Consider the following 11,905-nt stretch of genomic DNA (forward strand, 5'->3'; position numbering starts at 1 on the left):
CGGACTGAGGACGCCCGGACTGAGGACGCCGCCACAGGCCCCGGACTGAGGACGCCGCCACAGGCCCCGGACTGAGGACGCCGCCACACGCCCCGGACTGAGGACGCCGCCACAGGCCCCGGACTGAGGACGCCGCCACAGGCCCCGGACTGAGGAAGCCGCCACAGGCCCGGACTGAGGACGCCGCCACAGGCCCCGGACTGAGGACGCCGCCACAGGCCCCGGACTGAGGACGCCGCCACAGTCCCCGGACTGAGGACGCCGCCACAGGCCCCAGACTGAGGACGCTGGCCCCAGACTGAGGACGCCGCCACAGGCCCCGGACTGAGGACGCCGCCACAGGCCCCGGACTGAGGACGCCGGCCCCACAGGCCCGCCACAGGACTGAGGACGCCGCCACACGCCCCGGACTGAGGACGCCGCCACACTGAGGCCCGCCACAGGCCCCGGACTGAGGACGCCGCCACAGGCCCCGGACTGAGGAAGCCGCCACAGGCCCGGACTGAGGACGCGCCACAGGCCCCGGACTGAGGCCCCGGACTGAGGACGCCGCCACAGGCCCCGGACTGAGGACGCCGCCACAGGCCCCGGACTGAGGAAGCCGCCACAGGCCCCACTGAGGACTGCCACAGGCCCGGACTGAGGACGCGCCACAGGCCCCGGACTGAGGACGCCGCCACAGGCCCCGGACTGAGGACGCCGCCACAGGCCCCGGAATGAGGACGCCGCCACAGGCCCCAGACTGAGGTCTGCCATAATCGACAGCCATGTCTTCGGCGCCTGGGAAACAGGAGTTGTCAGGGTTGAACTGTCTTGCTCAAATGCAAGATGGCAGATTGTTCCACCTTGTTATTCAAACAAGTGACCTTTCAGGTACTGGCACAACGCTCTGAACTTCTAGGCTACCGGCCTCCACACATGTCACAGCCTCTTTCCCCTCCTCCTCACCATGTCACAGCCTCTTCCCCTCCTCCTCACCATGTCACAGCCTCTTCCCCTCCTCACCATGTCACAGCCTCTTTCCCTCCTCACCATGTCACAGCCTCTTCCCCTCCTCACCATGTCACAGCCTCTTCCCCTCCTCACCATGTCACAGCCTCTTTCCCCTCCTCACCATGTCACAGCCTCTTCCCCTCCTCACCATGTCACAGCCTCTTCCCCTCCTCACCATGTCACAGCCTCTTCCCCTCCTCACCATGTCACAGCCTCTTTCCCCTCCTCACCATGTCACAGCCTCTTCCCCTCCTCACCATGTCACAGCCTCTTTCCCTCCTCACCATGTCACAGCCTCTTCCCCTCCTCACCATGTCACAGCCTCTTCCCCTCCTCACCATGTCACAGCCTCTTCCCCTCCTCACCATGTCACAGCCTCTTCCCCTCCTCACCATGTCACAGCCTCTTTCCCCTCCTCACCATGTCACAGCCTCTTTCCCTCCCTCACCATGTCACAGCCTCTTCCCCTCCTCACCATGTCACAGCCTCTTCCCCCTCCTCACCATGTCACAGCCTCTTCCCCTCCTCACCATCACAGCCTCTTCCCCTCCTCACCATGTCACAGCCTCTTTCCCCTCCTCACCATGTCACAGCCTCTTTCCCCTCCTCACCATGTCACAGCCTCTTCCCCTCCTCACCATGTCACAGCCTCTTCCCCTCCTCACCATGTCACAGCCTCTTTCCCCTCCTCACCATGTCACAGCCTCTTCCCTCCTCACCATGTCACAGCCTCTTCCCTCCTCACCATGTCACAGCCTCTTTCCCCCTCCTCACCATGTCACAGCCTCTTCCCCTCCTCACCATGTCACAGCCTCTTCCCCTCCTCACCATGTCACAGCCTCTTCCCCTCCTCACCATGTCACAGCCTCTTTCCCTCCTCACAATGTCACAGCCTCTTCCCCTCCTCACCATGTCACAGCCTCTTCCCCTCCTCACCATGTCACAGCCTCTTCCCCTCCTCACCATGTCACAGCCTCTTCCCCCCTCCTCACCATGTCACAGCCTCTTCCCCTCCTCACCATGTCACAGCCTCTTCCCCTCCTCACCATGTCACAGCCTCTTTCCCCTCCTCACCATGTCACAGCCTCTTTCCCTCCTCACCATGTCACAGCCTCTTCCCTCCTCACCATGTCACAGCCTCTTCCCCTCCTCACCATGTCACAGCCTCTTCCCCTCCTCACCATGTCACAGCCTCTTTCCCCTCCTCCTCACCATGTCACAGCCTCTTCCCCTCCTCACCATGTCACAGCCTCTTCCCCTCCTCACCATGTCACAGCCTCTTCCCCTCCTCACCATGTCACAGCCTCTTCCCCTCCTCACCATGTCACAGCCTCTTTCCCCTCCTCACCATGTCACAGCCTCTTTCCCCTCCTCACAATGTCACAGCCTCTTCCCCTCCTCACCATGTCACAGCCTCTTCCCCTCCTCACCATGTCACAGCCTCTTCCCCTCCTCACCATGTCACAGCCTCTTCCCCTCCTCACCATCTCACAGCCTCTTCCCTCCTCACCATGTCACAGCCTCTTCCCCTCCTCACCATGTCACAGCCTCTTTCCCCTCCTCACAATGTCACAGCCTCTTTCCCTCCTCACCACCTCACAGCCTCTTTCCCCCTCCTCACCATGTCACAGCCTCTTCCCCTCCTCACCATGTCACAGCCTCTTCCCCTCCTCACAATGTCACAGCCTCTTTCCCTCCTCCTCACAGCATGTCACAGCCTCTTCCCCTCCTCACCATGTCACAGCCTCTTCCCCCTCCTCACCATGTCACAGCCTCTTTCCCCTCCTCACCATGTCACAGCCTCTTCCCCTCCTCACCATGTCACAGCCTCTTCCCCCTCCTCACCATGTCACAGCCTCTTCCCCTCCTCACCATGTCACAGCCTCTTCCCCTCCTCACCATGTCACAGCCTCTTTCCCTCCTCACCATGTCACAGCCTCTTCCCCTCCTCACCATGTCACAGCCTCTTCCCCTCCTCACCATGTCACAGCCTCTTCCCCTCCTCACCATGTCACAGCCTCTTCCCCTCCTCACCATGTCACAGCCTCTTCCCCTCCTCACCATGTCACAGCCTCTTCCCCTCCTCACCATGTCACAGCCTCTTTCCCTCCTCACCATGTCACAGCCTCTTTCCCCTCCTCACCATGTCACAGCCTCTTCCCCTCCTCACCATGTCACAGCCTCTTCCCCTCCTCACCATGTCACAGCCTCTTCCCCTCCTCACCATGTCACAGCCTCTTTCCCTCCTCACCATGTCACAGCCTCTTCCCTCCTCACCATGTCACAGCCTCTTTCCCTCCTCACCATGTCACAGCCTCTTCCCTCCTCACCATGTCACAGCCTCTTCACCATGTCCAGCCTCCCCCTCACCATGTCACAGCCTCTTCCCCTCCTCACCATGTCACAGCCTCTTCCCCTCCTCCTCACCATGTCACAGCCTCTTTCCCCTCCTCACCATGTCACAGCCTCTTCCCTCCTCACCATGTCACAGCCTCTTCCCCTCCTCACCATGTCACAGCCTCTTCCCCTCCTCACCATGTCACAGCCTCTTCCCCTCCTCACCATGTCACAGCCTCTTCCCCTCCTCACCATGTCACAGCCTCTTCCCCACCTCACCATGTCACAGCCTCTTCCCTCCTCCCACCATCCTCACCATGTCACAGCCTCTTTCCCCTCCTCCTCACCATGTCACAGCCTCTTTCTCCTCCTCACCATGTCACAGCCTCTTCCCCTCCTCACCATGTCACAGCCTCTTCCCCTCCTCACCATGTCACAGCCTCTTCCCCTCCTCCTCACCATGTCACAGCCTCTTCCCCTCCTCCTCACCATGTCACAGCCTCTTTCCCCTCCTCCTCACCATGTCACAGCCTCTTCCCCTCCTCACCATGTCACAGCCTCTTCCCCTCCTCACCATGTCACAGCCTCTTTCCCCTCCTCCTCACCATGTCACAGCCTCTTCCCCTCCTCACCATGTCACAGCCTCTTCCCCTCCTCACCATGTCACAGCCTCTTTCCCTCCTCACCATGTCACAGCCTCTTTCCCCTCCTCACCATGTCACAGCCTCTTTCCCCTCCTCACCATGTCACAGCCTCTTCCCCTCCTCACCATGTCACAGCCTCTTCCCCTCCTCACCATGTCACAGCCTCTTTCCCCTCCTCACCATGTCACAGCCTCTTTCCCCTCCTCACCATGTCACAGCCTCTTTCCCTCCTCACCATGTCACAGCCTCTTTCCCTCCTCACCATGTCACAGCCTCTTCCCCTCCTCACCATGTCACAGCCTCTTCCCCCTCCTCACCATGTCACAGCCTCTTTCCCCTCCTCACCATGTCACAGCCTCTTTCCCTCCTCACCATGTCCCTCCCCTCCTCACCATGTCACAGCCTCTTTCCCTCCTCACCATGTCACAGCCTCTTTCCTCTCCTCACCATGTCACAGCCTCTTCCCCTCCTCACCATGTCACAGCCTCTTTCCCCTCCTCACCATGTCACAGCCTCTTCCCCTCCTCACCATGTCACAGCCTCTTCCCCTCCTCACCATGTCACAGCCTCTTCCCCCTCCTCACCATGTCACAGCCTCTTTCCCCTCCTCACCATGTCACAGCCTCTTCCCCTCCTCACCATGTCACAGCCTCTTTCCCTCCTCACCATGTCACAGCCTCTTTCCCCTCCTCCTCACCATGTCACAGCCTCTTTCCCTCCTCACCATGTCACAGCCTCTTTCCCCTCCTCACCATGTCACAGCCTCTTTCCCCTCCTCACCATGTCACAGCCTCTTCCCCTTCCCACTCCTCTTCCCCTCCTCACCATGTCACAGCCTCTTTCCCCTCCTCACCATGTCACAGCCTCTTCCCCTCCTCACCATGTCACAGCCTCTTTCCCCTCCTCACCATGTCACAGCCTCTTTCCCCTCCTCACCATGTCACAGCCTCTTCCCCTCCTCACCATGTCACAGCCTCTTTCCCCTCCTCACCATGTCACAGCCTCTTCCCCTCCTCACCATGTCACAGCCTCTTTCCCCTCCTCACCATGTCACAGCCTCTTCCCCTCCTCACCATGTCACAGCCTCTTCCCCTCCTCACCATGTCACAGCCTCTTTCCCCTCCTCACCATGTCACAGCCTCTTCCCCTCCTCACCATGTCACAGCCTCTTCCCCTCCTCACCATGTCACAGCCTCTTCCCCTCCTCACCATGTCACAGCCTCTTTCCCCTCCTCCTCACCATGTCACAGCCTCTTTCCCCTCCTCCTCACCATGTCACAGCCTCTTCCCCTCCTCACCATGTCACAGCCTCTTTCCCCTCCTCCTCACCATGTCACAGCCTCTTCCCCCTCCTCACCATGTCACAGCCTCTTCCCCCTCCTCACCATGTCACAGCCTCTTCCCTCCTCACCATGTCACAGCCTCTTCCCCTCCTCACCATGTCACAGCCTCTTCCCCTCCTCACCATGTCACAGCCTCTTCCCCTCCTCACCATGTCACAGCCTCTTCCCCTCCTCACCATGTCACAGCCTCTTCCCCTCCTCACCATGTCACAGCCTCTTTCCCCTCCTCACCATGTCACAGCCTCTTTCCCTCCTCACCATGTCACAGCCTCTTCCCCTCCTCACCATGTCACAGCCTCTTCCCCCTCCTCACCATGTCACAGCCTCTTCCCCCTCCTCACCATGTCACAGCCTCTTCCCCTCCTCCCATGTCACAGCCTCTTTCCCTCCTCACCATGTCACAGCCTCTTCCCCTCCTCACCATGTCACAGCCTCTTTCCCTCCTCACCATGTCACAGCCTCTTTCCCTCCTCACCATGTCACAGCCTCTTTCCTCTCCTCACCATGTCACAGCCTCTTCCCCTCCTCACCATGTCACAGCCTCCCCCTCCTCACCATGTCACAGCCTCTTCCCCCTCCTCACCATGTCACAGCCTCTTTCCCCTCCTCACCATGTCACAGCCTCTTTCCCTCCTCACCATGTCACAGCCTCTTCCCCCTCCTCACCATGTCACAGCCTCTTTCCCCTCCTCACCATGTCACAGCCTCTTCCCCTCCTCACCATGTCACAGCCTCTTTCCCTCCTCACCATGTCACAGCCTCTTCCCCTCCTCACCATGTCACAGCCTCTTCCCCTCCTCACCATGTCACAGCCTCTTTCCCTCCTCACCATGTCACAGCCTCTTCCCCCTCCTCACCATGTCACAGCCTCTTTCCCCTCCTCACCATGTCACAGCCTCTTCCCCCTCCTCCTCACCATGTCACAGCCTCTTTCCCCCTCCTCACCATGTCACAGCCTCTTCCCCTCCTCACCATGTCACAGCCTCTTTCCCCTCCTCACCATGTCACAGCCTCTTTCCCCTCCTCCTCACCATGTCACAGCCTCTTCCCCTCCTCACCATGTCACAGCCTCTTCCCCTCCTCACCACCTCACAGCCTCTTCCTCTCCTCACCATGTCACAGCCTCTTTCCCCTCCTCACCATGTCACAGCCTCTTCCCCTCCTCACCATGTCACAGCCTCTTCCCCTCCTCACCATGTCACAGCCTCTTCCCCTCCTCACCATGTCACAGCCTCTTCCCCTCCTCACCATGTCACAGCCTCTTTCCCTCCTCACCATGTCACAGCCTCTTCCCCCTCCTCACCATGTCACAGCCTCTTCCCCTCCTCACCACCTCACAGCCTCTTTCCCCTCCTCACCATGTCACAGCCTCTTCCCCTCCTCACCATGTCACAGCCTCTTCCCCTCCTCACCATGTCACAGCCTCTTTCCCCTCCTCCTCACCATGTCACAGCCTCTTTCCCCTCCTCCTCACCATGTCACAGCCTCTTCCCCCTCCTCACCATGTCACAGCCTCTTCCCCTCCTCACCATGTCACAGCCTCTTCCCCCTCCTCACCATGTCACAGCCTCTTCCCCTCCTCACCATGTCACAGCCTCTTTCCCCTCCTCACCATGTCACAGCCTCTTCCCCTCCTCACCATGTCACAGCCTCTTTCCCCTCCTCACCATGTCACAGCCTCTTTCCCTCCTCACCATGTCACAGCCTCTTTCCCTCCTCACCATGTCACAGCCTCTTTCCCTCCTCCTCACCATGTCACAGCCTCTTTCCCCTCCTCACCATGTCACAGCCTCTTCCCCTCCTCACCATGTCACAGCCTCTTCCCCACAGCCTCCCCTCACCATGTCACAGCCTCTTCCCCTCCTCACCATGTCACAGCCTCTTCCCCTCCTCACCATGTCACAGCCTCTTTCCCCTCCTCACCATGTCACAGCCTCTTCCCCTCCTCACCATGTCACAGCCTCTTCCCCTCCTCACCATGTCACAGCCTCTTCCCCTCCTCACCATGTCACAGCCTCTTCACCATGTCACAGCCTCCCCTCCTCACCATGTCACAGCCTCTTTCCCCTCCTCACCATGTCACAGCCTCTTCCCCTCCTCACCATGTCACAGCCTCTTCCCTCCTCACCATGTCACAGCCTCTTCCCCTCCTCACCATGTCACAGCCTCTTCCCCTCCTCACCATGTCACAGCCTCTTCCCCTCCTCACCATGTCACAGCCTCTTCCCCTCCTCACCATGTCACAGCCTCTTCCCCTCCTCACCATGTCACAGCCTCTTTCCCCCTCCTCACCATGTCACAGCCTCTTCCCCTCCTCACCATGTCACAGCCTCTTTCCCTCCTCACCATGTCACAGCCTCTTTCCCTCCTCACCATGTCAAAGCCTCTTTCCCCTCCTCACCATGTCACAGCCTCTTTCCCCTCCTCCTCACCATGTCACAGCCTCTTCCCCTCCTCACCATGTCACAGCCTCTTTCCCCTCCTCACCATGTCACAGCCTCTTTCCCCTCCTCCTCACCATGTCACAGCCTCTTTCCCTCCTCACCATGTCACAGCCTCTTTCCCCTCCTCCTCACCATGTCACAGCCTCTTCCCCTCCTCACCATGTCACAGCCTCTTTCCCCTCCTCACCATGTCACAGCCTCTTCCCCTCCTCACCATGTCACAGCCTCTTCCCCTCCTCACCATGTCACAGCCTCTTTCCAGCCTCTTCCTCACCATGTCACAGCCTCTTCCCCTCCTCACCATGTCACAGCCTCTTCCCCTCCTCACCATGTCACAGCCTCTTCCCCTCCTCACCATGTCACAGCCTCTTCCCCTCCTCACCATGTCACAGCCTCTTTCCCCTCCTCCTCACCATGTCACAGCCTCTTTCCCCTCCTCACCATGTCACAGCCTCTTCCCCTCCTCACCATGTCACAGCCTCTTTCCCTCCTCACCATGTCACAGCCTCTTTCCCTCCTCACCATGTCACAGCCTCTTTCCCCTCCTCACCATGTCACAGCCTCTTTCCCCTCCTCCTCACCATGTCACAGCCTCTTCCCCTCCTCACCATGTCACAGCCTCTTTCCCCTCCTCACCATGTCACAGCCTCTTTCCCCTCCTCCTCACCATGTCACAGCCTCTTTCCCCTCCTCACCATGTCACAGCCTCTTTCCCCTCCTCCTCACCATGTCACAGCCTCTTCCCCTCCTCACCATGTCACAGCCTCTTTCCCCTCCTCACCATGTCACAGCCTCTTCCCCTCCTCACCATGTCACAGCCTCTTCCCCTCCTCACCATGTCACAGCCTCTTTCCCCTCCTCACCATGTCACAGCCTCTTCCCCTCCTCACCATGTCACAGCCTCTTCCCCTCCTCACCATGTCACAGCCTCTTCCCCTCCTCACCATGTCACAGCCTCTTCCCCTCCTCACCATGTCACAGCCTCTTCCCCTCCTCACCATGTCACAGCCTCTTTCCCTCCTCACCATGTCACAGCCTCTTCCCCTCCTCACCATGTCACAGCCTCTTTCCCTCCTCACCATGTCACAGCCTCTTCCCCTCCTCACCATGTCACAGCCTCTTTCCCTCCTCACCATGTCACAGCCTCTTTCCCTCCTCACCATGTCACAGCCTCTTCCCCTCCTCACCATGTCACAGCCTCTTCCCCTCCTCACCATGTCACAGCCTCTTTCCCTCCTCACCATGTCACAGCCTCTTCCCCTCCTCACCATGTCACAGCCTCTTTCCCTCCTCACCATGTCACAGCCTCTTCCCCTCCTCACCATGTCACAGCCTCTTCCCCTCCTCACCATGTCACAGCCTCTTCCCCTCCTCACCATGTCACAGCCTCTTTCCCCTCCTCACCATGTCACAGCCTCTTCCCCTCCTCACCATGTCACAGCCTCTTCCCTCCTCACCATGTCACAGCCTCTTTCCCTCCTCACCATGTCACAGCCTCTTCCCCTCCTCACCATGTCACAGCCTCTTCCCCCTCACCATGTCACAGCCTCTTCCCCTCCTCACCATGTCACAGCCTCTTCCCCCTCCTCACCATGTCACAGCCTCTTCCCCCTCCTCACCATGTCACAGCCTCTTCCCCTCCTCACCATGTCACAGCCTCTTTCCCTCCTCACCATGTCACAGCCTCTTTCCCTCCTCACCATGTCACAGCCTCTTTCCCTCCTCACCATGTCACAGCACCCCCCCACACCACATCCATATAGGCCCTAATAAGGAGACAATATATACATTTGATTTGATTTTTATAGGCCCTAATGAGGAGACAACAGTATACACAGACCATAATGAGGAGACAACAGTCTATATAGACCCTAATGAGGAGACAACAGTCTATATAGAGCCTAATGAGGAGACAACAGTCTATATAGACCCTAATGAGGAGACAACAGTCTATATAGATCCTAATGAGGAGGCAACAGTCTATATAGACCATAATGAGGTCTATATAGACCCTAATGAGGAGACAACAGTCTATATAGACCCTAGTGAGGAGACAACAGTCTATATAGACCCTAGTGAGGAGACAACAGTCTATATAGACCCTAATGAGGAGACAACAGTCTATATAGACCCTAGTGAGGAGACAACAGTCTATATAGACCTAGACAACAGTCTATATAGACCCTAGTGAGGAGACAACAGTCTATATAGACCCTATATATAATCTTTGTGTTTATTATGTATATTTTACGGCTCCTATTTGGTTTGTTTTTCTTAACTTTAACAGAATTACTCATCATTTACTGTCATTTAGCTCACGTTGTTTTAGTGTGCAGCTTACTCGTGACTCCAAAAAGCAGAAAAATAACCATTAGAAACTAGCAGAAGACTTCGACAAAGCTCTTTCAGTCTCTTGTTCTGGCCCTTTAATGATAGGAATTCATTTGTGAGTTACACCCAGATTTCATGCTTATTTCACGTGAAATTGTATGTTTCTTTCATGGAATATATTAACCTGCTTCGCAGGCGATTTTAAAGAACAAATGTTTGGTGGTTCTTTATACTTAGTGTTTGTTTGTGTGTGTCTGTTGTGCGTGCGTGGCACTTAGCTGACATGGTGAATAGACAAGCGTGTTTCACCTGGAATTTCCAGTTGAACAAAAAGTAGAGCCGTCATAAATTGTCAATTTAAAAACAACCCGGTGTCAACAGGGAGACTGTTTTCTAATTGACTGGTTAGGGGGGTTGTTTACAAGGTTTCCACGGAATTTGTGACTTGGTTTTATTAGAAACACGTGACTTTAAAACTAAAACAACACAGCAGCCTGAAACTCTCCTGATTGGTGTTTCATTCATCCATCACTTCATCAATGTTTATGGTAAAATAACTGGACAGCCCACTCACTCATTACCACCTGACATTTCCATGGAGTCCTGGGATCCATATACACTATAAAAAACCTCATTCACAATATACAGGTAAACAATATACTGTAAGATAAGTGAGTCATTAAAGGGTCATAGGAGAAGTTCAACAATAACCAGGCACGTACACAGAGAGGGGTCTACAAGTACACAGAGAGGGTTCTACAAGTACACAGAGAGGGTTCTACAAGTACACAGAGAGGGTTCTACAAGTACACAGAGAGGGGTCTACAAGGCCCGGCTAGTACAGTATATAGTATATTACTTTAGACCAGGGCCCGACTACTACAGTATATAGAATATTACGTTAGAACAGGGCCCGGCTAGTACAGTTTAATGAATACTACTTTAGACCTGGGCACGGCTAGTACAGTATATAGTATACTACTTTAGACCAGGGCCCGGCTAGTGCAGTATATAGTACACTACTTTAGACCAGGGCCCGACTACTACAGTATATAGTATACTACTTTAGACCAGTGCCCGGCTAGTTCAGTATATAGTATACTACTTTAGACCAGGGCCCGACTACTACAGTATATAGAATACTACTTTAGACCAGGGCCCGGCTAGTACAGTATATAGTATACTACTTTAAACCAGGGCCCAACTAGTACAGTATATAGTATTCTACTTTTGACCAGGGCCCAACTAGTACAGTATATAGTATACTACTTTTTACCAAGGCACAACTAGTACAGTATATAGTATACTACTTTAAACCAGGGCCCAACTAGTACAGTATATAGTATACTACTTTAGACCAGTGCCCGGCTAGTTCAGTATATAGTATACTACTTTAGACCAGGGCCCGACTACTACAGTATATTGAATACTACTTTAGACCAGGGCCCGGCTAGTTCAGTATATAGTATACTACTTTAAACCAGGGCCCAACTAGTACAGTATATAGTATTCTACTTTTGACCAGGGCCCAACTAGTACAGTATATAGTATACTACTTTACCAAGGCACAACTAGTACAGTATATAGTATACTACTTTTGAAACCAGGGCCCAACTAGTACAGTATATAGTATACTACTTTAGACCAGGGCCCAACTAGTTCAGTATATAGTATACTACTTTAACCAGGGCCCAACTACTACAGTATATAGAATACTTTTGACCAGGGCCTGGCTAGTACAGTATATAGTATCTACTTTAGACCAGGGCCCGAACTACAGTATATAGAATACTACTTTAGACCAGGGCCCAAC

Source organism: Oncorhynchus masou, unplaced genomic scaffold (genome assembly GCF_036934945.1).
Source record: "Oncorhynchus masou masou isolate Uvic2021 unplaced genomic scaffold, UVic_Omas_1.1 unplaced_scaffold_1400, whole genome shotgun sequence".
Taxonomy (NCBI): domain Eukaryota; kingdom Metazoa; phylum Chordata; class Actinopteri; order Salmoniformes; family Salmonidae; genus Oncorhynchus; species Oncorhynchus masou.